The sequence below is a fragment of the Macaca mulatta genome, chromosome 12 (assembly GCF_049350105.2).
Source record: "Macaca mulatta isolate MMU2019108-1 chromosome 12, T2T-MMU8v2.0, whole genome shotgun sequence".
Classification (NCBI taxonomy): Eukaryota; Metazoa; Chordata; class Mammalia; order Primates; family Cercopithecidae; genus Macaca; species Macaca mulatta.
Window position 1 is genome coordinate 14331708 of NC_133417.1, and position 26825 is coordinate 14358532.

A 26825-nucleotide genomic window follows, 5' to 3' on the forward strand; every position below is an offset into this window, starting at 1 on the left:
TTATCTCCACATACCATTATATTGGGGGGTCAGGGCTTCAACATATTAATTTGAAGGGTGCAAAATTCAGTACATTGTATAAAGCGGCAGTCCCCAATATTTGTGGCACCAAGCCCAGTTTCATGGAAGACAACTTTTCACCAGGATCCTGTGGGGGAGGGTGGAAGGTTTTAGGATGAAACTGTTCCACCTCAGATCATCAGACATCAGTCAGATTCTCATAAGGAGCACTCAGTCACCTACACATCTTGCATGCACAGTTCACAATAGGCTTCTCACTCTTGTGAGATTTTGATGCCACCACTAATCTGAAAGGAGGTGGAGCTCAGGCTGCAATGCTGGCTCACGGGCGTTCACCTCCTTCTGTGCAGCCCAGCTCCTAACAGGCCACGAACAGGTATCAGTCCAAGCCCTTGGGGTTGGGAATACCAGGCATAATACTTACATACAACATTTTAGTAAGTAACCCAGCCTTGTAACCACTCCCACAATCAATATACAGGACAAATCCCTTATGCTGAAGAGGTTTCTTACGTCCTTCTGCAGTTGATCTCCTCTCCTGCCTGTGGTCCCATAGAACCACTGCTCTGCTTTTTGTCTTCATAGTTAGTTGTCTTTTCTTATGTTTTCTATAAATGAGATCATGTAATAGTCTCTTGTGTCTTACCTTTTTAATTTAGCATCATATTTGGGGAAATAACTATGTTCATTTATATTGCTGAGTATTTACTATTCCATAGGCTTGAGGATACTATTTGTATTAGTCCGTTCTCTCACTGCCTTAAAGAAATACCTGAGACTGTAAAGTTTATAAAGCAAGGAGGTTTGATTAGTTCACAGTTCTGCAGGCTGTATAAGAAGCATGGCTGGGGAGGCTATGGGGAGCTTTTACTCATGGCAAAAGGCAAAGCCATCTTCACATGGCTGGACCAGGAGAAAGAGAGAGTGGGGAGGCGCCACACACACACAACCAAAATTTGTGAGAACTCTATCGTGCGAACAGCATCAAAGGGGAGAAATCTGCCCCCATGATCCAATCACCTCCCACCAGGCCCCACCTCCAACATTAGGGATTACAATTTGACATGAGATTTGAGCAGGGACATACATCCAAATCATATCACCATTATTGTTTGTCACCAATTGATAGCCATGTGTGCTGCTACTAGATTTGGGCTGTTGTCAAGAATGCTGCCATGAACATTCACATACACATTCTTTTGTGAACATATATATATATTTTCATTTCTTTTTGAGTAAATACCTGGAAGAAGAGTTACTGGGTCATGTGTAAGCATATATTTAACTTTATAAAATACCACTATATTGTTTTCCAAAGTGGCAGCTTAACTTTGCATTCCCACCTAACACATGAGGTTTCTGCTGCTCCACATCTTCAGAAACACTTGGCATGGTTAGTCCTTTTAAATTTAGCTATTCTTATGAGCATGCAGAGGTATCTTGTTATTTTTATTTGCATTTCTCTGATGACTACTGATATTAACAATCTATTCATATGCTTATGGGCCATTCTTTTGCTAAGTGTCTGTTTAAATATTTCACCCATTTTTGTTGTTATTTGTCTTATTAATATGAGTTTTCAGGGTTTTTTTTTTTTAGCTTTTCCAAGATATATATAGCTTTTCCCAAATCTGTGGCTTGATTTTTTTTTCTCTTTTGAAGAGTGAATATTTTTAATCATTATAAAGTCTTTTAAAATTTTTTTAAAAATTAAAATGTTAACAAAATTTTGTATTCTTATACTAATGAGTAATTTTTTTCTAACCCAAATATTTTATTCTATTTTCTTCTAAAAGTTTAATAATTTTCATCTCTTATATTTAGGTATGTGATCTATTTTGAGTCGATGTATGCGTATAATTTGAGGTAAGGGTCAAGGTTTTTTTTCCTTATACCATATTGTGTTTCATAATTAATTTTTTTAACTAAGCTTTCAAATGGTAAAGTCATCACAACCTATTTCACTTGAGTTCCTCAAACACATTACACTACTGACTTAATTCCAGGTGACAATAGTTAATTCAATTAACTGCTTCAACAAAGTAAGCTATAGGCTAATACATATCCATCTCTGAATAGTTATAGTTGTTATTACAGATTTTATTTTGTTCTAACTAAGCCAGATGACTAACGTTAGAGTCATTGTATTTCTCTGAAGATCATTCACCAGGGTCTTTTCTGCTGCAAATTATGTTACACATAGTGTTTGTGATTGCAAGCAATAGACCCTGTGATTAGAATACGGGGACAGGGACAGATGGCCAGGATATGTAGTTAGCTTGCATTAAGAGATGTCAATCATCTAGGCCTAGGTCTAACTGGAGAGATAGAATTCTTCACATATTTTAGACCAGCTCAATGAAGGACCTGACTATGCCTACCTTCAGGACCCTCCAGAATAATCGTAGGAGTTCGAGAGTTGGCAGTGGCATGTGACAGGTCGGTTGTGACAAGAGTATTCAGGATCAGGCCCAATGCCACTATTTCACCTTCCTTAACAAAACTGGGTTTCATGGGAAGCGCCTTTGTGAGTGCAAGCTAGTTAAAGCCGAGCCTAGCTCAAGTCATGAAAGGGAGTTCTACCCTTGAAGCCATACACTGAGAGCAATGATCCAAGAACAAAGAGAAGAAATTAACTCACGTTTACTCTCTACTATGTATCATATATGTACTTGGTAACCTTTAGCAGTTATTGTATCAATAATCATCTTGGTAAGCAAAATAATCCTCATTTTATATACCAGAAAACTGAAACTCTTGTGAGTTTAAATACATTTTCCAGTAAGTGGCAGGGCCAAAATTAGAACTCAGGCCAACAGGATGCCTAAGTATATGCCTTGAGATGTGGAAAATGGGAAGGGGTGTTTTTTAACTGAAAGAGGGAATAGGACACTTATAAAATGAAAACTAGCATCAGCGTCCCTGTTCATAGGACGGAACATGCAGGTTTTACTGTTTTAAACCAAATACCTCGGCAAAACTTTCCTAAGATTCTGAATTAGGTATTGTTATAGTCATTAAATTGCATATGAGTTTAAACAAAAAGCTGCTGGAGGCAGAGAGGCAGAGAGGAACAGACTGTGCATTTCAGCTTCCAGGTGGACAATCACCAGCACCTCATTTGAGTGTTTACTCCAGGCTTTCACAGTTTAACACAAGAGGAAGAAAAGGAGGATAATCTCTTCAAAAACACACAACAGTGCTGTGCTCAGGCAGTCTCCCTTCCCGCCTTGTGACTGCGGCAGGCAGCCCACAACACTGAGTCTGTCCCAACTACAGCTCCACGTCCACTCTCCACTCTCTCCAAGAGCTCCTGAATATCCAGGACAGCTCAATACAGCGTTTGTCTTCCTTTGAATTTTGTGGCCGTGGTTGCGTTACAGTCACGAGGCCAGGAGGGCTGTCCTGGTACTGCCTGCCTGACTCTGCAGGTCCCCATGGGGCATGCCAGGGCGGACTCCCATCTCAGCTTGTCGGGAGGAGGTGCTAGAATCCATAGTCTTTAAGTTAAAGGGAAGGAAGGGATGGGCAAGTGGAGATGTGAGTGATCAGCCACCATCAGGAAATGCTGGCAACCTCTAGAATCTGGAAAAGGTTAGAGTTTCTCATCTAGAGCCTCCAGGAGGGACATCCCTGCCAACACTCTCCCTTTAACCAGTCAGACCTACTTTGGATGTCTGCCCAACGGAGCTATAAGATAATAGAATTGTGTTGTTTTAAGAGACTGAGCTGCTGGGAATTTGTTACAGCAGCCACAGGAAACTAATACGACACCTAAGGTTATGCAGGTGTGAGAGCTAACAAAAAAAGTAAAATAAAAAAAATAGAGCTGCTAAAGGAAACAGATATCAACTTGAATATAGTAACGTAGAGAACAATGAAGTAATAAGATGAGGACTAAGCTCTGATTTTTTTCTTTTCTTGACCAACTTCCTATGCAAGGGGCCTGGGAAATCATGCCCTACAAATGATAAATTCTCACCAGATGGGTTTTATTTAACCCTATAACTTTTCAATCTGATTCTGATTTACTTTCCAGTCTGACTCTGGTGTAACGTTATGTAACAAAGAAGAAAATAAAAATATTTATCCCAAAGCATGTTTCTTTGCCATAGTTTGAAATGACCCTGCAAAGCCATCCTCTGTGGGGGAAAAATTTGCATCTGTAAAGAATCTCTATTACATAGCTAGATGTTTTTCTTCCAGGCCCTCCCAATCCTGAAGAGATTAACCAAGAGTCTAACACCTTTTAAAGGTTTGAATAATAAACACTTGTCATCTATTGTCTCTAAAGGCAGTCACTATTGGACTTCGAAAGAACCTTAGTCTTCACAATCTTTTATTATTCCTTTCTATTGAATTCAGGTCTTTAGACAAATTCCACAGATTGTCAACCAGAAAATATTTAAATTTACTTATAGCCTGGAAGCGCACCTACCCTTCGCCCCCCCTCGAATTGTGCCGACTTTCTGGAGCAAACTAATGTATTTCTCAATTTGTTTGATTGAAGTTTCATGCCTCCCTAAAATGTAGAAAACCAAGCTACACTCTGACCCGACTTGGACACATGTTCTCAGGACCTCCTGAGGGCTGTGTCATGAGCCATGGTCACTCATATTTGGCTCAGAATAAATCTCTTCAAATATTTTACAGAGTTCGACTCTTTTCATAGATAAAGAAAAGAGGGGAAATTCAAATATATCACAAAAGAGGGGAAATTCAAATACATCACAAAGACTAATGGTTAAAAAGTATACTTTTAAAAGTTTAACTAGAGGAATTGAAAAGAGAATAGTTTCTGCTGAGAGTTGAATTAGAGTTCAGTAAAACAGCCAGTATTTTTCACCAACATTTTCACATTTTGTGTGTGTTTAAAATGAAATAAAGAGGGAATCATTTCCCTAACCTCAAAGAGACATGGGCTGTGATTATAAGAATAACACTGACCTCATGGTAGGATTGATGACAAGAGACATTTAAAACAAGACATATGCTTAGATATTCCACATAATAATTCTGAACTCTAAGAAGAAGAGAAAATTTTATAATTTTCCAGACATAAAGGACTTACTCACTACAAATAATTCATTATAAATAACAAGAAATTGAACTCATGTGACTGAAGTTGTTGAAATCATTTGCATGGGTCACAAAGAGAATCAGGTGATAATACTATCATCCTCCAAGATAGTATTTGTCAAGATAAAAGAAAATATTTGCAGTCAACAATAGATATCTCATAGAATATAACACCAAAATAACTCCAGTGAGGGAATGACTCAAGAAAGAACTCACACAAAAGTCACTAAATGATTCAGAGGGGAATGCAGCAGCCATGTTTGGACATCAGAGAGCAAAGCAAAAGTCTTTACCGGGTTTCATGTGTCATGCAAGCATAGGAGAAATGGGGAACTTAAAACCCTCTAAAGGTCTCTGCAGCTTGAGAAGAAAGACTAGGAAAAAAGTAAACAGTCTGGAAGGAAAAATAGCTGGTCTATTGATTCCATAAAATTGTTCAGATATATCTTTGATTCGATGCATAAATTAGGTACTTTCCTTTAAGAAAATATAGCAAAATTCCCAAGTTAACAAGAAAAAAATGAGAATACATGCATAGTTACAGATTTAAGCCAATGACAACAAGGATAGTTGTAAAGAAGATACAATGAAATAAATAGAATAGTAAGGATAAAATGAAGAACTAAATGAAAACATATCAGACAGTTGCCCTAAATATTGATAGAGCCGAATTTCCAATTAAAACGCAAATACTGTCAAACTTGGTTAATGAGCAAAATTAATTGAGATGCTGTTTATAAGAAACAAGTATAAGAAAAAAATTGGTTTAAAAAAGCTAAATATAAAAGGTTATTCAAAGATCTACCAGACAGATAGATGCCTACCAAACAAAAGCAAAAGTGACAAAATCAACATCAGACAAAATGAAATTTATGATGAAAAATTCTGAGTAAGAAAAGGATATAATGCATTGTGACATTAACAATGGGATAGTCAGAAAAGTTTGTATCTCCAACAACAAAGCACCTAAATTTATTTTGTCAGCGTTCTTAGATACAAAGAGAATCCACTTAAGATAGCATCAGCAAATGGGAGTTTATTAAAGATTATTTGATCATTTTCACAATCTCTAAAGGCCAGCATCCAAATTAGAGGCTCCACAGGAACACAGAGCCAAGAGCACCATCCCATCACTAAGCCAGACTTTATTAGCAGCAACTTACCTGTTGTCTCTAGCAATCATGTTATCTCTGATAGTAAAAGCTGAACTCCAGAAGCTTCACAGTTGCTGTAGAAAAAATTGCATTTGGTATTGTTGCACCTGGACATCCGAATGTGCAGTGAGGTTACCACTTTTTCTTTTTTGATATACATCAAAAATTTTGTATAGAGGTTAACTTCTAAACTAGCAGGGAGTAGAAAACAATAAAAATAAGTATTCAAAGGCACAAGATAAAAAGAAATTGAAGAGATTTGATAAATGGAAAGCATGCAAGCACACAATTAACATAGAAAAATTCCAAATATACCAATAATTATAATAAATATGTAACTTAAATGCTCCGGCTAAAGGATAAATCTGTAAGACAGGATATAGTATCAACCTATATACTGTTTAAAGCAGACAATTCTAAATTCTAATGATACAGAATGGATGAAAGTAAGACATAGAAGACTGTATGTCAAAAGTTGTAGCCTAAAGAAATATTGGCCACCTTGAACACCTCTTAGGCACCATAATGGAACACCTCACCCTCACTTTCCTAATGGTCATGGCCATACCTTCTTCTGTAGCTACTGTGGATGATGACTGTCGCTAACCAACCGCATGAAGGCACAAATGACATCTTCTCATCTCGTATGTGTGCCACGGACCTCTTAATTTTTTCCTGCAGAGTGTCCCTGTCAAAGTGAGAGACATTTGCTCAGTAAAGGTCTAAACGTGAAAACAAAAAAACCCTCATAACACTTCTCTAATAATCAGAAAAACATCAGACATATCAGACATATTGCAATAGAAGAGCACCCTATAGCACACCTGAAAATGTATTTTTCATAAATGTCAAGGTCATCAAAAACAACTAAAGTCTGAAAAATGGCATATCCAAGAGGAACCTGAGGAGATACAACAGTTAAGTGTAATGTGATATCTTGAATGAGATCCTAGAACAGAAAGAGGCATTAAATAAAAACTAGGAGATCTGCATATAATCAACTTTAGTTAATAATATATTAATACTGGTTTATTAATTGTAAGAAATATACCATACTAATGCAAGGCATTAGTACTAGTAGAAACTGTGTACAGGGTGAGGGGATAAATGAAACCTATCTGCTCAATTGCTCTGTACACATAAAACTGTTCTAAATGTATGGTACATATATTCATAAAAAATTAATGTCAATATCCTCAAATTATGTCACCATTCACTAGGAAAAGTATTTAGAAAATGTGATAAAAATGTGACATTTACATTAGTTTCTAATGCATAAAGCACCTACCAGTAAATCTATCAAGAGCAATGCGATATCTTTATGAGAAAATCAAGATTATTTATGAGAAAACATTTATATGATATCATATACATGAATTGGATGACTTAATATAAGAAAAATGTTGAATTTTTTTCAAGTTGATCTATCAGTTTAGTGAAATTCTAGTAAAACAAAAAGTCAACAGAGGTGTGGTTTTTGTGTACATGTTAAGTGTGCACTTGCACGTGTGCATGAGACTATGGGTTTAATTTCTTCAGATAATTCTCTACACACATGGAAGTGCAAAAGCCCACGTGTGAGGAATACTAACTGCGAAGACATCCCTTAGAAGATATGATACACGATTATTAAACTACAGTACTTAAGAGTGAGATAATGGCACGAGAATAGACACGTAAACCTATGGAAACATAACAAGGAGTCCAGAAATACAGTCCAGAATTTTGACATTGCAGATCATAGGAAAAAAGTCGAATGCTTCAATAAATCATGCTGGAAAAATTAGCATCCATATTTGTAAATAAAATGAAATTCCACTACTACCTCACACAAAAATTTGAACACCCACATTTGCAATCAATCCAGCTGGATTATAGATATTCTTAATTTAAGCCAAACAATTATAGAAGAAATACAGAAACCTAAAGATATGATATCACTTTTTATGGTGTAATTTTGTTAACCAACATACACAATGTAAACTGTAAAGGAAAAGACTCATAAATCAATGTCTTTCAAAATTAAGAATGTCTGTTAACCAAATGATCATGGACAGATCCCCAAAACAAGCAGCGCAAGGATGGGAGATATTTGCAAGACGGAGGAATGATATACAAGATATACAGCAATGGAGGAATGATATGAGGATATACAGAAGAATCCATATGAAATGTTCAGAATTACTAAACACAACCTAGCTGAAAAGTAAGCACACAAAACGGAACAGAAAAGTAGGAAGTGTCAATGGTCCGGAAACATGGGAACAATGTTTAACTTTAGTAATGTGAATACATCCCCAGAATCATCATGCTGAGCAGAAGATTTAAGTTACATAAGCATTTGTAAACTAAATAAATAGTTTACAAGAACCAGGAATACATTAATTTATATGTATTCTCTAAATATCCATTTTATGTATATCCATATATATGTCGATATCTCTCTATATATATCCATTCTCTCTCTCTCTATATATATATACACACACACACACATATATATATATAATTTTTTTCTTTTTTAATAAAGAAAATGAATAGAACTAAAAATGACTTTTTTTTAACAGGTGTAATGGGAGTTGAATGAATAGGAAGAAACAAACTGGAGAATTCATTTTGTTGGTCAGGTTTTGTGATTAATTATTGTTCTCATGTATACCATCTACTAAATAAATATAGCAAAAAAAAAATTACTAGCTTATGTATTCCAAATAATCTACTAAGATCATGAGTGAAAGCCTGGTTTAACATCAGCAAATATACAAATAAATAGAAAGAGAAAAAAAGATGCTTATAGTAATGCATGCTGAGAAGGTAAAAGCTGAAATCCAGTAGCTGCTAAGAAAAACTTGACATAAAATAAAAATATTTTTATAATTAATAAAACTGATGAGGCTGGTATCTGAAAATCACCACTAATGATTTTGCTATATGTTAAAACACTAAATCTATTTTTCATAAATTTAGAAATAAGAATATATGACAATGAATTTCAAATAAATTAAGCAATAAATGTAAAAGAAAGTTAAAGGAGATGTAAGAGAAGAATATTTTCATTAAAATAATAGGCTGAGAAATAAATGGCATGTCAATATTTATGAAAATAAATCTTTCTGTAGAAAATTTTTAGAATTGTTTCTAGAAAAATATAGATAATATTTTTGATTATGTACATTTCCAATACTTGCAAAGTGTCACCAATTGTTTTAGATAATCTAATTACAAAACATATTTATAAATCAATGAAACATTTCCATAAAATAATTCAAGTGGCAAAAACATATGAAAATAAGTTAACACTCACAAATGAATAGTTATTTGTATTAATTTCCACAATGTCTCATCCCTAATATTAATTCTGTGCTTTTATCATTTTTTTGTTTCATCCTTAAAATTTTAGAAATATCAAGAAAATCTTAAGACTTTACATCAGTTATCACAAAGCAGAAAGACTAGCAAAATTTTACCTGGTATAAATTTAACTACCTCACCTGTTAACATTATATACACTTTAAAAATAACCAAACATGGTCAAGCTTTGACACGATTTAGCACTACTCTACTTCTCCCATCGTTTATGTCTTGAAAGTGTCACTAGAAGTAAATTTGCTTGTGAAAACAGTGTTTTAAGAGTTTAGAAGACCGTTTTGAATAAAGTAAGTTGCATAAAAAATAATTTTAGTTTTTTTTGGGGGGTGTATGTGTGATTACATTGGATGGGTGTGGTGTATAGTCTATGATTCTTGACTTTGTATTTTTGGTTCATAATGGTTTTTAAGTAAAAATGGAAAACGGCATTCTGAAAGAGCACTGAATTTAAGGAGTGATGAGCACTGAAAGCTCTATTGCCAGATTGCAGACAATGAGGAAAGAAAATAAAAGCATTTAAGTTTAGGGCAAGTACATAATCTAATAGAACAATAAATGTCCAGCTAGCTGAAGACACTACACAGAAATGCAGGGCTATGAAATCACAGTGGCACATCACTAAGGAACCCAGTCGAGATTTGTGGGAGGAGGGGCCAGCTGGGAAGAAGGAAATGCATGTGGAATAAAATCCAGTACAGATGAGATTTAACTCCCCTTTTGTCTTCATATAATTAATAGCTTTTTAAAAAAAATTCTTCTCAGTGAAACAATGTTATTTAAAAATATATTTTTAAAAGACATCATAGTTTCACTCAACCTATTAATAGCTTAGAGTACAGGTAAGAAAGCCAAACACACACAAATCAGACAAAAATATGAGGCAGGACTTTAGCATTAATAAAGTAACTAAAAGACTGGGAATGAAAATGCAAGATAAGTATCTTAACTAGAATGGTTGAAAATGGGAGCTGGAAGTGCAGAGCATCAGAGATAGAAGCAAATGGAATTTGCATAGATGTTAAAGCATCTTTGTCAGGAATGAGATGGAGGATGGTGTTGACTTTTTTTTTTTTTCTCAAAGTGTAACAAATACAATTGTTAGGTAGGGCTTTTGGGTGACCCTAAATTTTTATTAAATCATATTATGATGTTTTTATCTATATTGCTATCAAGTCCCTGAAGAAGACAATGTCTAATGAATGGGAGTTGGAAACTACACAATCTCCCTCAGCGACCCGAGGGAAAGAGCAGCTAGACCCAAAAGAGGCTTTGAGTATATCTAACGAATGCTATATCGATATTTTATATTAAGGCTTATTGTGACATAATTTACATACATACAATTTACCACTTTTAGTTGGGTGGTTCTGGGAATTTTAACAAGTGCCGATATAGTACATGTAAACACCATCACCATTCCCATCAACCTAACAAGCTCCTATTTTCTTTTTGGCAGTCAAATGCTCTCCCGAAACACTATACTCTCTCAACCACAGAGTATTCTAGCCACACGATTTTGCCTTTTCAGGAAAGTCACATAAATGGATTCATGCATTTTGTAGCATTTGCTTATGGCTTCTTTTACTTTGCACAGTTTTTGAGATTCACTCCTGTTTTTGCATGTATTTTTTTCCTTTTTTAAAAAATTGCTAAGTTATATTTTGTTGTACACATGTTACACAGTTTATCTATTTACCAGATGGTCAACATTTGGACTGTTTCTACTTTGTGACTCTTAAAATAAAGATGCCATAAATATTTGAGTATTGGTTATTGTATGGTATCTGTTGCATTTGCTTTTGGTAAAAAAGTAAACTTGGCATTGGTGAGTCCATAGGTAAGCAAATGTTATCTTCTCAAGAGACATCTAAATTGTTTTCCAAAGTAGCTAACGATGTGTTTCATCACCACCAGTAATGTAAAGAGTTCTAGCTGCTCCATATCTTCTCCAGCAATTGTTGTTTTTTTTTAAATTTTTAAAATGTTAGTCATAGTACATATATTGTAAGATTTCATTGCAATTTTAAATTGTATTTTCCTTATAATAAATAATGAGTATATCCTCATGTGTATATTTGCAATTTTTATATCTTATGTGGTAAACTGTTACAATTTGCACACTTGTTTCTTTTGAGTTGTAAGGTATATTTATGAAAGTGTATTAATTCTTTATCCATTATGTGATTTTGTAAATATTTTTCCCATTCTACGGCTATCCTTTTGGTTTTCTTCATAATACCTTCGAAAGAGCAGATCTTTGTAACTTGGCTGATATTTAATTTATCAATATTTCTTTCACGGCATGCAATTCTTAAATCTATCTAGTAATCCTTTGCCTAGCCAAAGATTATGTATCGTTTTTTCTATATTTTATTTTTGACTTTCTATAATTTGTTGTTTTTCTATATTTCTATCTTGGACTCATTTTGAATTGAATGTTATCTACAGTGTGAAGGCATAAGGTTTTTTTTTTTTTTTTTGAGAGATACAGGGTCTTGCTCTGTCATCCAGGCTGGATGGAGTACAGTGATGTGAGCCTAGCTCACTACAGCCTTGAATTTCTGGGCTCAAGCAATCCTCATGACTCAGCCTCTCAAGTAACTGGGACTATAGGCATGTACTACCATACCCAGCTTTAAACGTTCTAATATGGTTATGGAATTAATCCAGTACAATCATAGGAAAGGTCTCCTGTTCTCTGTTGAATCTGCTTAGCACCTCCATCAAAAATCAACTGATCATATATGTGTGAGTCTTATTTCTGGACTTTGTAGTTGATTTTATAAATATGTCTACCCTTAGGCCAATACCACAATGTCTTAAATAATGTACTTTTGTGTTGTCTGGAAATAAGACATTTGTTTTTCAAGTTTATTTTTAAACCTTTTGTCTATTCTAGATCTTTTACTTTTCTTTATATATATTAGAATTAGTTTGTGAATTTCTATAAAAATATCAGGTTAGATTTTGAGTGGCATTGTGTTGAATCTTTCAAGACGTGGATATAGTAAATTTTCCCAATAATATCAGTATTCCATTATTTTCTTCTTTAATAATTCATAAATTTTAGCATAAATATCTAGAACCTATTTTGTTACTTTATCCATAAAAATTTCATTATTTGATACTGTTATAATTAGTATTTTTTAAAATTTTAGCTTCAAATTGTTCATTTGTAGACTACAGAAATATAGCTGATTTTTTTATTAACCTTGAATTTTGTAACATTAATACACTCATTTATTGCTTTTAATAGCTTTTTTGAAAATATTTATCTTTCTAAGTTAATAGTCATGAGAGTAGCAAATAAAACCATTTATTCTCTTTCCTTCTGATTTTTCTGCCTTTTATATCTTTTTCTGTCTCTATTGCAGTGGCTGTATCTTATCTCAAACAATATTAAATGTAACTGGTAAAAGTAGACATGCTGACTTTGTGTTCTCCCCAATATTAGGAAGAAGGTGCTTAGTTCATTAACTTTACTAGACATAATGTTAGTTGCAGCTTTTTAGAAGATTCTCTTTACCAGGCTATTAAATTTCAGTTCCGTTCTAGTTTGCTGAGCATTTGTAGGCTCATTAGTTATATTTTGTTTTTATTTATATATAATTAGTCTTTCATTAAATTTAAAAAATTCTTAGCCATTTCCTCTTCAAATCTGTTTTTCCTAGATTATCTCTCCCCTCCTTCTGATAATTCAATTATAAGTATAATATACCATTTATATTATCCCACATCACTTGATATATTTACTTCTTTTTGTTCTTCAAGTTAAGTAATAAGCATAACCTGCCTTCATGTTCATTATTCAGTCTGCTCTCTGACAAAATTCCCCTCCTTCATCCATTTTTCTACCTTTTGTATTTAGATCATTTGACATACATACCATGGTTATTTTAATTTGCCTATCTAATAGTTCCCAAATTTGGGGCATGTTTGGGTATGGTTTTGTTTATTCTTGACTATTTTCTTGTCATTTTTATTAGATTCTGGACATTCAGAACAGTAAAGACTGAGCTTTTTAGTGATGTTAGAGGAGAAGCACGACTGACATGTTTATAAGTTAAAAGGGTTGAGCAGTTTGAATTCTGCGCATCTAGCAACGGCTTGCAAATACTCATTAGGTCTATAATTTCCAAAAATAATAAGGAAAGATTTCAAGACACCTCTTGCTATCCTGATTGTCACATAAGATCTTGAGTTTTCTGATATGAATTTCTATTTTTAACTTTTTATTGTGATTAAAAAACACATATAATGATATCTACTTGTTTAACAAAGCTTTAAATACACAGTACAGTAGGATTAACTACAGGCACAATATTGTACATCTTCAGACTTGTCCATCTTGCATGACTGAAACTCTATACTCACTGAGCACAACTCCCCGTTCCACTCCCCTGCCAGTCCCTGGCAGCCACCATTCTACTTTTGTTTTTTTGTGATGTTGACAACTTCAGATACCTCACATAGTGTAACAAGGCAATATCCGTCCTTCTATGACTGGTTCACTTTACACAATATCTTCAACATCAGTAAACCTTGAGGTCATTATTTTTAACTTTTGCTCCCAATCTCTTATTCTAGCAACACCAAAATACTCATTGTAATAGGTCATTCTTGCATTGCGATAAAGAAATACCTGAGACTGAGTAATTTATAGAGAAAAGAGGTTTAATCTGTTCACAGTATTGCAGGCTGTACAGGAAGCTTGGTGCCAGCATCTGCTCAGCTTCTGAGAAGGCTTCAAGGTGTTTTACTCATGGCAGAAGGGGAAGTGGAGCAAGCATATCACATGGCTTGAACAGGGGCAAGAGCGAGGCAGGCAAGGTGGCACACACTTTTAAACAACCAGACCTCCTGAGAATCCCCTCACTATTCTGAGGTAGTACCCAGCCATGAGGGATCCACTCCCATGATCCAAACACCTCCAACCAGGTCCCATGTCCAACACTGGGGGTTACCTTTCAACCCTAGATTTGGGCAGGGGCAAATATCCAAACTCTATCACCCATCTATCTTACATTAGGGAAATTTGGTGTATTAAGGCTAAATATTGTTTACAGCATCAGAAGTTAAATAAAACCCCAAAGACAAATCCATTCTTCTCTTTCATCACATCTTTTTAAAAGTAAATCTTTGTATTTTATCTTGTATCAGACAGTCTTAAAGTGAGCAATGCCACAATAAGAAAATGACAAAACTGAAATTAGTTATTAAGCATCTCTGCAAGGCTAAATCCCAGAGCAGATCTTGTGGGAAATTGCAACCACAGGTAAATTGGCGGCCAAAAACAAAATTAAGTCAGTGAGTTGAGGACAGAACATGGAAAGAGAAAATAATTGAAAATAAATAATTGAAAGTGATAGCATCAAAATGTCACATGTGGAAGTAATTATGGTTAAAATTCATTGATCTGACATTATCAGCTGTTTCACATTACTGATTCTTCCAAACAAACAAGTATACCAGATGTTAGTGTGATGTGATTGAACAGGAACAAGATTCGGAGTCATCACCATAATTGATATTCTGTATTCAATTGTCAAATGACTTGAGATCAACGATTTATCCCCAAATCCTGGTTATTCATCTTTAAAATTAGCAATAACATCTAGCTCCTAGAGTTCTGAAATTTAAAGAAATTATTGCATATAGAACACCCAGTACTGTTCCAGTCACATAGGAAGTACCAACTTTCGCTTTTTTAATCTTATAAAAATTTTCAAAGGTCTTTTACAGTGCTTTGTTCTTCCACATGCGTTTTCAATGGAGAGGCACCTGGCCCAGGTTCACCTCTGGATAACTCTGGGTCATCATACACTTCCTTCTTTGAAGTCCTCTATCAATTACTGTCAATGTAATTCAAGTAGCAGTTAATCACTGCCTATCTTGTGACACCTCCCCTCTTGTGGTCTTGCACTGCTAATCAGTAGCTCAAGTTTTATATTAACTCTTGATGACTTTCTCTATTAGTTTGTAAGAACCTTGAAAGCTAAGGCTTTCTTTAAGGTTTTGTCTTTCCCACAATGTTTTAGCAAACATAGTAAAAGGAAAAGTTGTTGTCACTGCTACTTTTTAAAAATAAAGCCTGCTTATATAAATATATATTTTAATAAGATACTTAGGGTCTCCAAATTCATACAGGATGGCTTGTCCCTGCACCAAATGACCCTATTAAAATTTGATTGTTTGTTTGTTTATTTGTTTGAGGTCAGGAGATTGAGACCATCTTGGCTAACAAAGTGAAACCCCGTCTCTACTAAAACACACACACACACACACACACACACACACACACACACACACACAATTGGCCAGGTGTGCCTGTAGTCTCAGCTACCCAGGAGGCTGAGTTAGGAGAATTGCTTGAACCCAGGAGGCGGAGGTTGCAGTGAGCCGAGATCACGCCACTGCACTCCAGTCTCAAAAAAAAAAAAAAAAAAAATCATTTTGCTTAATATCACATGTGACCATATGTTGTAGATCTTTTTTCTAAGTGAGATTTACATGATTTTTCAAAATGTAGTGCTTTGGTAGTTGTATTGAATCATTGGAGAGAAGTGTTAAAAATACAGATTTTTGCCATACCTAAATATTCTGATTAATGAAATAACATAGAGGTAATATAGTTGTGATTGCCAGCTAAGAAATCACAGATGACCTAAACTTCAAAAAACTTTATGAACTTACCAATTTATTGTGCCAAACAACCTCTTTTACCTTCCTAGATGATATGCTACTTCTTGACTGCAACTTTGATTTCTTTATAATTTTCATTTTTGTTCATTTTTAATTTCTGTTTATTTATTCTACATATGTTTTATTGATTTCTATTTCTCGCCCTCCATAATGATCTTTTCCATAGTTTGTACTCACTCTTTCTGCCATAAATATGTTACAGGTAAGCACGTGTGCATGCACACACACATGCACACACACACACACAGACTTTCAAATCTTAACTATACACAGGTTTTATGGCAAGGGCTTCCTACCTTCTCTATAATTCTGTTCAAATCTCACAAATATCCTGTTTCTGAAGGGAATTCAATATGTAAACAGAGATAAGTAAAATAAAGTAAGTTACCCAATGTCATGTAGCTGGAATTTATCAGAACAAAATTTTATGCTCAAGATCTTCTATGTTCAGAGCCATGCTACTTTTAACCTCCCCAGAGAGAGATTAAGGAGTTTCAGAATTCCTTCTTTAGATATTATGAGCAATGCTTAAATAATCATTTATATTGTTTATGGCATCGTTTACTAAAGAGTAAGTTGATGTGTGTTGGCAAGGAACTATAATGTTATCTGGTTTCTAACAGCTTCATTTCTGTGAAGGTGAAATGAATAGCAACTGAAATTCTTAAAAAAAGCTAAGTCAGTGGCTAAAAAATTTCTGCATACAAAAATGAAACGGACATTTAGACTTAGTATATACTTGTTATTGATTTTGTATTTTCCTGTCACTCTTCACTAAAATACTTTATGTTTATGAACGTGGTGATGATAATCTAGCAAATTCACTGTGCTGAGTAGATGTAGGTCCTGTTCATTTTATTCATCTTTTTCTCAGAGAAATAATTCCCTTTGAAGTTGATGTATAGGTAAAACAGGTTAAGGAGACGAGACGTGAAAGAAACTTAGGGGAATTCTGAGAGTCATTTGCTTTGACAGCCAAATTGAATAGTGGACATTAATATAAATTGTGTTCTAACATGACTGAACAATGAAAGATTTGAACACACACACATAGAGGGAGAGTGAGAGAGGATATATATATATTTTCACCCTTCATGCCTAACTATTAAAAGAAAACTCAGATGACATAACATTACTATGTCATATATATGCTAATGTCTTTACTCTTCCAAATCTGTTTCTTTTGCTTTTCCATCAAATGACCCTCTCCTCATAACTGCCTAACCAAATCTTTCCCATCCTTCAGGAAACTTCTCAGTTAAATGTCCATCATTTTTTAGTGGATTTTCTAAATCCCCAAGTTTTTTCTCCCATGAGCCTTGTATATTTGCAGATATATTTGCAGTCATCATCTAACTACCATTTAAGACGGTGGCTGGTATAGGCCTTCTCAGCATCTCTTATTGTCTATTATACTTGACCAGTATTAGATTGAATCATCACTGTGATTTTCATCTGCTTGAGTGTAAACTCCCAGAGGATGGGGACTTATTGTTTTCATTAAAGATAATGTATTAATGGACATTGCTAACCAATTGTTTAAAATGCACTAATAAAAGGAGACTAAAATGTCTGTAGATGTTAATTTAAAAATACTTCCGGCCGGGCGCGGTGGCTCAAGCCTGTAATCCCAGCACTTTGGGAGGCCGAGATGGGTGGATCATGAGGTCAGGAGATCGAGACCAGCCTGGCTAACATGGTGAAACCCCGTCTCTACCAAAAAAAAAATACAAAAAACTGGCCTGGCGAGGTGGCGGGCGCCTGTAGTCCCAGCTACTCGGGAGGCTGAGGCAGGAGAATGGCGTAGACCCGGGAGGCGGAGCTTGCAGTGAGCTGAGATCCGGCCACTGCACTCCAGCCTGGGCGACAGAGCAAGACTCCGTCTCAAAAAAAAAAAAAAAAAAATACTTCCTACACGTATCTCACGGGTAACGATGGTTGATTACAAACAGTACCACAAAAACTGCATGCCCAGTTCTCTGTACAAATTTAAACTATTTTCACACTAGTCCTAATCAAAATATAAACTTACATTAATAAGCCAGGAGAAAATTCAGTGCTTCCACTTAGTAGAAGCAGAAGCTGATCAGGTTTTGTTTTGTTTTCTTTAAGACAGCAGTTTTTAAATTTTTTTCTGCATAAAATCTTCAACAGGTGGGGAGGTCAATTCTTCAAATCTTTATGTGAAAGATAAAATCACAAAATCAGTGAAGTTAAATAGTTTCTCTAAAATAGCAGGTAGTCAATGAAAGCAGTAAAAATAGGACCAAATAATGTTTTGCAGCATTTCATTGCCTGGTGAAAAGTCTGCTAATTAGATGTTGGTAGCCATAGGTCTCATGTACTCTCTTTTGGTTCAGTAAAACATAGCTACAATGAAATTCAGCTATTTCTTCCTTTCTTCTTCTTCATTGTCATTGTTGTTGTTGCTGCTGGTGGTGGTGGGGTGTGTGTTTGTGTGTGTGTGTGTGAGAGTGTGTGTGTGTGTTAAATCATTATGAGACTAGATTATAATTTTGGGGGAAAAGAGTATCCTCCAAGATCATGGAGAACTGAAACTTTGCATTACTTTTTTCTACTGGCAGATGCCATCCCAAATTTTCTGTATGTGTCTGCACGTGTGTGCGTGTATTATCATTTTAATTTTTAATTTCTTAGACTCTGACTTTGACTGTTTTTATTAGACATGGATATTTTGTGTGCTGGAAAAATAGAAATAAAACTCCTGTAGCATACCAGTTGTTCCTTTTTCTCATAAGAAATTATCAAATCTTTCTTCTAGCTAAATACAATACTGACATATTTAATATTAGTCTATTGAAAATAAAGGATGGGTTCTTATTATTACAAGTAAGAATAAAAATGCCTGCCATCTAGAAGCTAATATTCTAGAAGAAAACAGAGCAGCATGTCTGGGTCATACCTGGGTGTTCACTTTTTTCCCCACTATTTTACTTGCAGCTGAGACATTTAGAGAATCCATGAATCATGACATTTTCTGGAATCAATGGACATTTAAAATAACCTAGAATCCACATTTTCCTAACCATTTTGGCCCAACACCCTTCTCACTGTAACAGATAGCATTTATAAACATATTTTTTAAAAATAATATTATTGTTCCATGATACATAAATTATTGGGCAATTTTTTAAAGTCTTAATTTGTTTTAATTTAACTATGAAATGAGAATAAGATAGTACTTATCTCATGATATTATTCAGTAGATTCATTTTTATTAAACTATAAAGCATACAAAAATCTCTGGAATGCAGCAAAAGCAGTGATAAAAGGAAATCTTATAGAGCTAAATGCCTATCACAAAAAGTTAGAAAAATCTCTCAAACATGTGCAGACCTGCCTCCACCCTGCTGAGAGCACACACGGGGGGTGCACTGCTGCCCTATCAGAGCACTCTTGCCAGCTATCCCCTTCATAGTGGTGTTGCCAGTGAACTGGTAACACTTCTGCCCCTGTAGAAAGTAGGTGCTTAACTTTGAGGGGCCAGAGTGCAAATCTGTAGGCCTATTCCTAGCCCCTAGGATTAAAGGGGTGGGTGCCCAGGAGTGCTGAACTGAGTCTTGGTCCCTCAAAGCATCCAGAAATAAAGACAATCAACTAAACCAACTCATACCGTAGCTCAAAGGCCAGAGTGTCTTCTTCCCTCCAAATGACCCTGCTAGCTCCCCAGCAATTGTTCTAATCACAATGAATCACTGTGCTCATGGGACCGAATAGAATTCAGAATCTGGATAGCATAGAAGCTGACTGAAATACAAGAGAAGGCTGAAACCAAATCCAAGGATAACACTAAGCAGCCAAGAGTTGAAAGATGACATAGCCATTTTAAGAAAGAAGCAAGGTGAACTTCTAAAAGTGAAAAATTTACTGAAGGAATTTCATAATTCAGTTGGAAGCAGTAGTAACAGAATAGACTAAGCTGAGACAAGAATCTCAGAGCTCAAAGACTGCTATGTGGAGTCAATGCAGGCAGATAAAAATAAAGAAAACAGAATTTTTAAAAATAAATAAAACCTCCTAGAAATATGGGATTATGTAAAGAGATAAAACATACAATTCATTGGCATTCCTGAAAGAGATGGAGAAAGAGCAAATAACATGGAAAACACATTTGAAGACGGAAATTTCCCCAACCTTGCTACAGAGGTTCAAGTGCAAATTCAGAGAACTTATGCACTCTACAGGATGACCACTTCAAGACACACTCATCAGATTCTCCAAAATCAATGTTGTTAAAATGACTACATTGCGCAAAGAAATTTACAGATTCAATGCTATTTCTATCAAACTGTTAACATCATTTTTCAAAAAAAAAAATACTTTAAAATTATATGGAACCAAAAAAAACAGCCCTAAAATCCAAAGCAATCCTATGCAAAAGAATAAAGCCAGAGACATCACACTGCCCAACTTAAAATTATATTGTAAGGCTACAGTAACCAAAACAGCATGGTGATGGTACAGAAACAGATCTATAGACAAACAGAACACAATGGAGAACACAGAAGTAAAGCCACATACCTACATCCATTCAAACTTTGACAAAGTTGACAAAAATAAGCAAAGGGGAAATGACTCACTATGTAATCAGTGGTGCTTATATAACTGAAAAGTCATATGCAGAGGAATGAAACTGGGCTCTTACCTTTCGTTATGTACAAAAATTACCTCAAGTAGGTTAAAGTTTAAATGAAAGCCCTCAAACTATTACAATCTTGGGAGAAAATGTAGGAAACACCATTGTGGGCATCGAACTTGGGAAATAATTTATAATTAAGTTCTCAAAAGCAATTGCAACAAAAACAAAAATTGACAGGTAGAATTTAATTAAACTAAAGAGCTTCTGTACATACAAGAAGTACAAACAGAGTAAACAGACAACCCACATTATGGGTGAAAATATTCACCAACTATGCATAGACAAATGTCTAATATCTAGGATCTATAAAGAACTTAAACAAATCAACAAGAAAAAAATATAATCTTATTAAAATGTGGGCAAAATACATGAATGGGCACTTCTCAAAAGAAGACATACAAGTGGCCAACAAACATGAAAAAAATACTCCATATCACTAATCATCAGAGAAATGCAAATCAAAACTACAATGAGATACCATCTCACACCACTCAAAATGGTTATTATTAAAAGTCAAAAACAACAGATGCTAATGAGGCTGTGTAGAAAAGAGAACACATACACACAGTGAAAAGCAGTTTGAAGATTTTTCAAAGAATCTAAAACAGATCTACCATTCAACTCAGAAACTCCATTACTAGTTATATGTCCAAAAGAAAATAAAACATTCTAACATAAAGACAACTGCATTCATATGTTTATTGCAGCAGCACTTACAATAGTGAAGACCATGGAATCAGTGTAACTACCCATCAACAGTGGATTGGATAAAAGTAATACTGCACATATACATCATGGAATACTACACAGCCATCAAAAAGAATGAAATCATGTTCTTTATAGCAACATGAATGCAGTTGGAGGCCATTTTCCTAAGCAAACTAACAGAAACAGAAAACCAGATGCCCATGTTCTCACTTATAAGTGGTAGTTAAACATTGAGTACTAGTGGACATAAAGATGGCAACAATAATTTGGGACTGCTAGAAGGGGGAAGTAAGGAAGAAGGCAAAGGTTACAAAACTGTTAGGTACTATGCTACAACTTGGGTGATGGGGTCATTCATATCCCAATCTCAGCATCACACAACATACCATGTAACAAATATGCACATATACCTCCAAATCTAAAATAAAAGTTGAATTTTTTTTTAATGAGAAATGGGAAAACACACAAAATAAATTTTAAAGCATTGGAAATTGTCAGTAACACTATTATGATGTATATATATATACACACATATATATGTTTGTTCAATATATAAATATTAGGTAAATAAATTATTAGTAATTATTATATAAAGTTCAAAATAATAAAATAATCATTTTCTTAATGCAAATATGAAATACATGTCTTCCCTTATATAAAATGTGGCACATGATGTTTAATCGTAAGTACTACTTTAAATTATTTTTCTATGAGCATGCTCTATGAAGACATACATTTAAGATAAAATACTATTTTGCTTGGCAAAGTCAAGCTCGTGTTAAAACATAGTTTGAACCTTAATTTGACAGGCAAAAACTGCTTTCATTTTTTGAGTTAACTATTTTTAAATAAATTACAAAAATATATTTTCTGATTGAGGTTTTTAGCACTTACTTAGAAATAACATATTATGGGTGTGGATAATTGTTTTCTCACTAAAAAGATAGATGTAATTATCTCTCTATGTCCACTTTTTAACACAGTTTTCCATAGTACTAGGATCATCCTGAAGCAGCCAACAAATTTGATCAAGAATAAATGAGTCTATTGTACTCATAGAACATCTTGAGGCACATTAAAAAAATTATTTCCAACTTTATGCTCATCACTAATTTCTTACATTTAATATTACTAATACTTCCCCATCTTTAACCACTGAACTCTAGTGGATCTTAAACAAAACGTAAAACTCAGGATAAAAACAATTTAAAACTATAGATTAATCAAAATAACTTTGAGTGACAAACTATTACCAGCCACATGTGACACTAAGTAGGCATATTTAATAGATGGAATAAAAAGTTCCAAGATCTTGAACAAAAATAAATGAATGCTTGATGCATCCCAGTTTAATTGCCTCAATTCATGTATATCCTGTCCTTTCTTTATAGATACATGTCCTTTCTTTATGGATATATTAATGACAGTCCCCATATATATTTATTTATGCACACGTATCCTTTCTTTATGGATATATTAATGACGGGCCCCACTCTCATCAATAGTTATCTGTTGAACATTCACCATTGTGTATGTGAGTGATCCCTGAACAGGGCTTCAAAGCAAACAGTGTTTTGGAGCTACAGTATTCCTTCGGTCCCCAGACCATTCCTTAATGCTGTTGAACCCTAGGGGTCCTATATGTAATGGTGGCTGATGCAATGTGTTTGTAACATAATTTGAAATTTTGCCATGCAGTGACTTAAAATGTAACTGTGTGATTGAGTTTAGCTATAGGTTTTCAATAGGTTGGTGCGTTGATTTTGGCTGGAGAATGACCCCTCACTCAGCCCTTCTCCTTTGCCTACTCAATGCTAGCAATATGAGTCAGACAAAGGTTGGAGAAGAGGGAATTAAGGCCAGCTTGAGAGACATTTAACTATTTGATTAACCAGAAGAAATTGATTCTAAGTGATTTAAAAGATTTTCTACCTTACTAGAAACTAAAGAAGTAAATCATCCTCCATGTGTAGCCAGGAACCCCAAGAAGAGAGGTTGAAAGTGATTTTAGGCAGAACTTCTTAGAATGACTGAATTCAAGGTCTAGTAGAGACTAAATATGAGACTTGTCTCTTCTGGCAAGTGTGGGGGGCACACTATCTTCCATATCATGTTGTGAATCGTTGCAGCAGGAGATCAGGAAGCCTCTGCAGGATATTAAAAAACAAAGTTGGTGGGGTGCAGTGGATCACCTCCGTAATCTCGCACTTTGGGAGAGATCTGAGGAGGATTGCTTAAGACCAGGAGTTCCAGAACAGCCTGGGCTACACAGCAAGACCTACTAAAAATAACAAAAATAGCAGGGTGTGGTGGTGTGTACCTGTAGTCACAGCTACTTGAGAAGCTGAATGGGGAGTATTGCTTGAGCCCAGAAAGTAGAAACGGCAGTGAGCTGTGATTGTACCACTGTACTCCAGCCTGGGCAACAGAGCTAGACCCTGTCACACACACAATGGATTTCCTACTTTGCTAATCCCCTGAGCTCAGTTACAGGATAAACTATTAGCTTGTTTGCTGGCAAAGTCTCATTGATGCTTTGTCAAGATTAGGGTTAGGATTTGGAAGTCAGCTTCTTCCAAGGGCAATTACAGATTTATATGCTTTTTATTTATTTATTTGTATTCCATGCACCTATTTCTGTAACTGGAAAAAGACAGCTTGTTGGTAAAAATAAAATTAGTTGGTCTGGTCCAGTGTTCACATCACCTTTATGCTTTGGAAGCCTATAGAGTGCTGCGAATTGAATTTTAAACTGAATCTACTGAATGATCAAGAATCAAGGCCTTCAGCAGGAAATACAGATAATATAGAATTAGAGTCTGGACCAAGGTTTTTCCAGAAAACCTTCAAGCAGAAGAGTTATCTTGTATTCTAGCCTGAAGAAAGCATGGTGCCATGCAGAAATCCAGGCAAATAAAAAGAAGTAATTTGGAAGAAGACTGTTTATATGGTGATTATCAGAGAAAGTTGTTTATAAGGTGGAACTTAGAGTAATATAGTTAACATAATAAAGATAATCAAACTAGTCATTGCCTTGGCCTTACTGTCTGAGACATGAAAAAACTTTTTCCAGAAACAAAAATAAATGTCAATACCGCATATTAACATGTCTAACTAAGAACCATTTAGCCTTAAAGCTTTGTTTCTAATCACTTAGGGACTTATGGGCACCTCTCTCTCTAGCATCTTAATGTGTGGAAAGAAACATTATCTCTAATGGTTATCAATCTACAGAGAATTGTTCTTTGAGAAGTTATTGTAGCCCAATCCGCACTTCACATTTTAATAAATTCTAGCTATGGCTAGAACATAAGAGAGAATTCTATTGAAAGCAGGCAAAAGAACTACCAAAAGGCTAAATTTATTTCTCCAATATTCAGTGTGTTCAAAAGTGGGTATAAAAAGCAAGATTGTTGTTGTTGCTAGAGTAGTGGCAAGTAAAAGCCATAAAATAGTCAAGAGTTAGAGAAGAGACAGAGCTTGCGATAAAGAATCAGTATTGATTTTGATCTATAGAAGTAAGTATTTTGGAATCAATAACTGGACTGCCTGAGGGAACAGGACTTTTGACAGTCCCATTGTGACTCTGAAAACTCCAGGTTAGTCCCAAGTAATTCAAATCCAATTAACCGCATAGTCATCACATTGGAGATTTTCCAGTTTTAATGGTCACAAAGATATCAGTTGAAGGCTGGGCTACCAGAAAGGCAGAGAAGAGACAGTGGCCATGAGGAAAATCAGCTTTTCATGGGTTGAATCAGTGGTCATAATTAAAGAAGAAAAATCTTTGAAAGATAATCTATCAAACCGAGTAGAAAGAGAATGTGCCAGACTGAAATACAGCAAACTCAAGCTACTATAGTGAAATAACTTGAATATCTGAAATAATAGGTGATTGCACTTTGAAAATCACAATCAAAATGGAAGAAAACACTGTTTCTATCCCAGGGACTCACTGTCTTTTGTGCCCTCTACCCAGTGCACAAGCTCTCAGGATCATGGCCAGACATGGGCATCTGTTTTTGTTTAAGTGAACCTGCTTCAACCACTAAAAGTGAATGTAATATGTATTGTATTCGTTCCACACTTTTAAACCATACATCCATTTTGCACATACCCTAGAAAAATAATTACATCTAATTTCTTCCTGAAATGTCGATAATTAATATAAGTATTGCTTCCAGATATATTATAGATATTTCAGACAAACTAATTATTTTCAGTAAGACAAATATTTAGAAGTCCAGATATCCAGTACTTTAACTGGGTATCCTTCACTTGTATTGATTTTGTAGTCATCTTTGTATAGCATAACCTGACTCATAGTTCAAGGCCCTGTTCTGATCCTGAGCCTGTTAAAAAGCATTTTGTGGCTACTGAAAAACCCAGGAATCTCTTCTATTTCTTCCAAAATCTTACTGTCCTTAGGATAAAATACACATAATCAAAAATGTGCTGACTTCCAGAATGGCAATGTAAGGAGTCAGTGGACTTTCTCCCCAGTGAAACACTTTTATTAATAAAATAATAATAACAATTCAAATGATCTAAAATATTTGTAAATAGCATGTAGCAAATTTCAAAAAAAAGTTTATCTAAAAAATCTACTAGATAGTGATAGAACAACAATAATATTTTTTGTAGCATTTGAGACATGATTTGCTGCCATGGCCACCCTTATACCAAGTTCAATGTGAACGAAATTCTACTCTGGGTGTCTGTGGCCAAGAAAATCAAGCTCCTTCTCCCAATACCCAACCTAGAGCTATGGGACACAAGAGAGGGTAGGCAGCCAAAATCTTTCATCCTCCTTCAACACTATGTTGCAGAAGCTCTGTTCCTGGCAAGAGGATCAGAGTTGCCTCCCTCATGAAGTCCTCACTCATATGGCAGAAGGGTATTCCTTGCCTCTGCTCCAGCCTGCTTGGAGGTGAGAGGTTCCACAGTGAAAGGGGCAGGCCATGAAGATCGGGGCTACTATCCCTATCCAATACCTCATTCATAGAGTATATGTATAGAAACATATTGGAGAAACAGGCCACTCTTTCCAATCCCAGGTCCAATGCAATGGCAAAGACATGGGCCCAGGGGACGAGGAATACTTTAAGAAAGGAGATCTCTGCAGCTCTCCG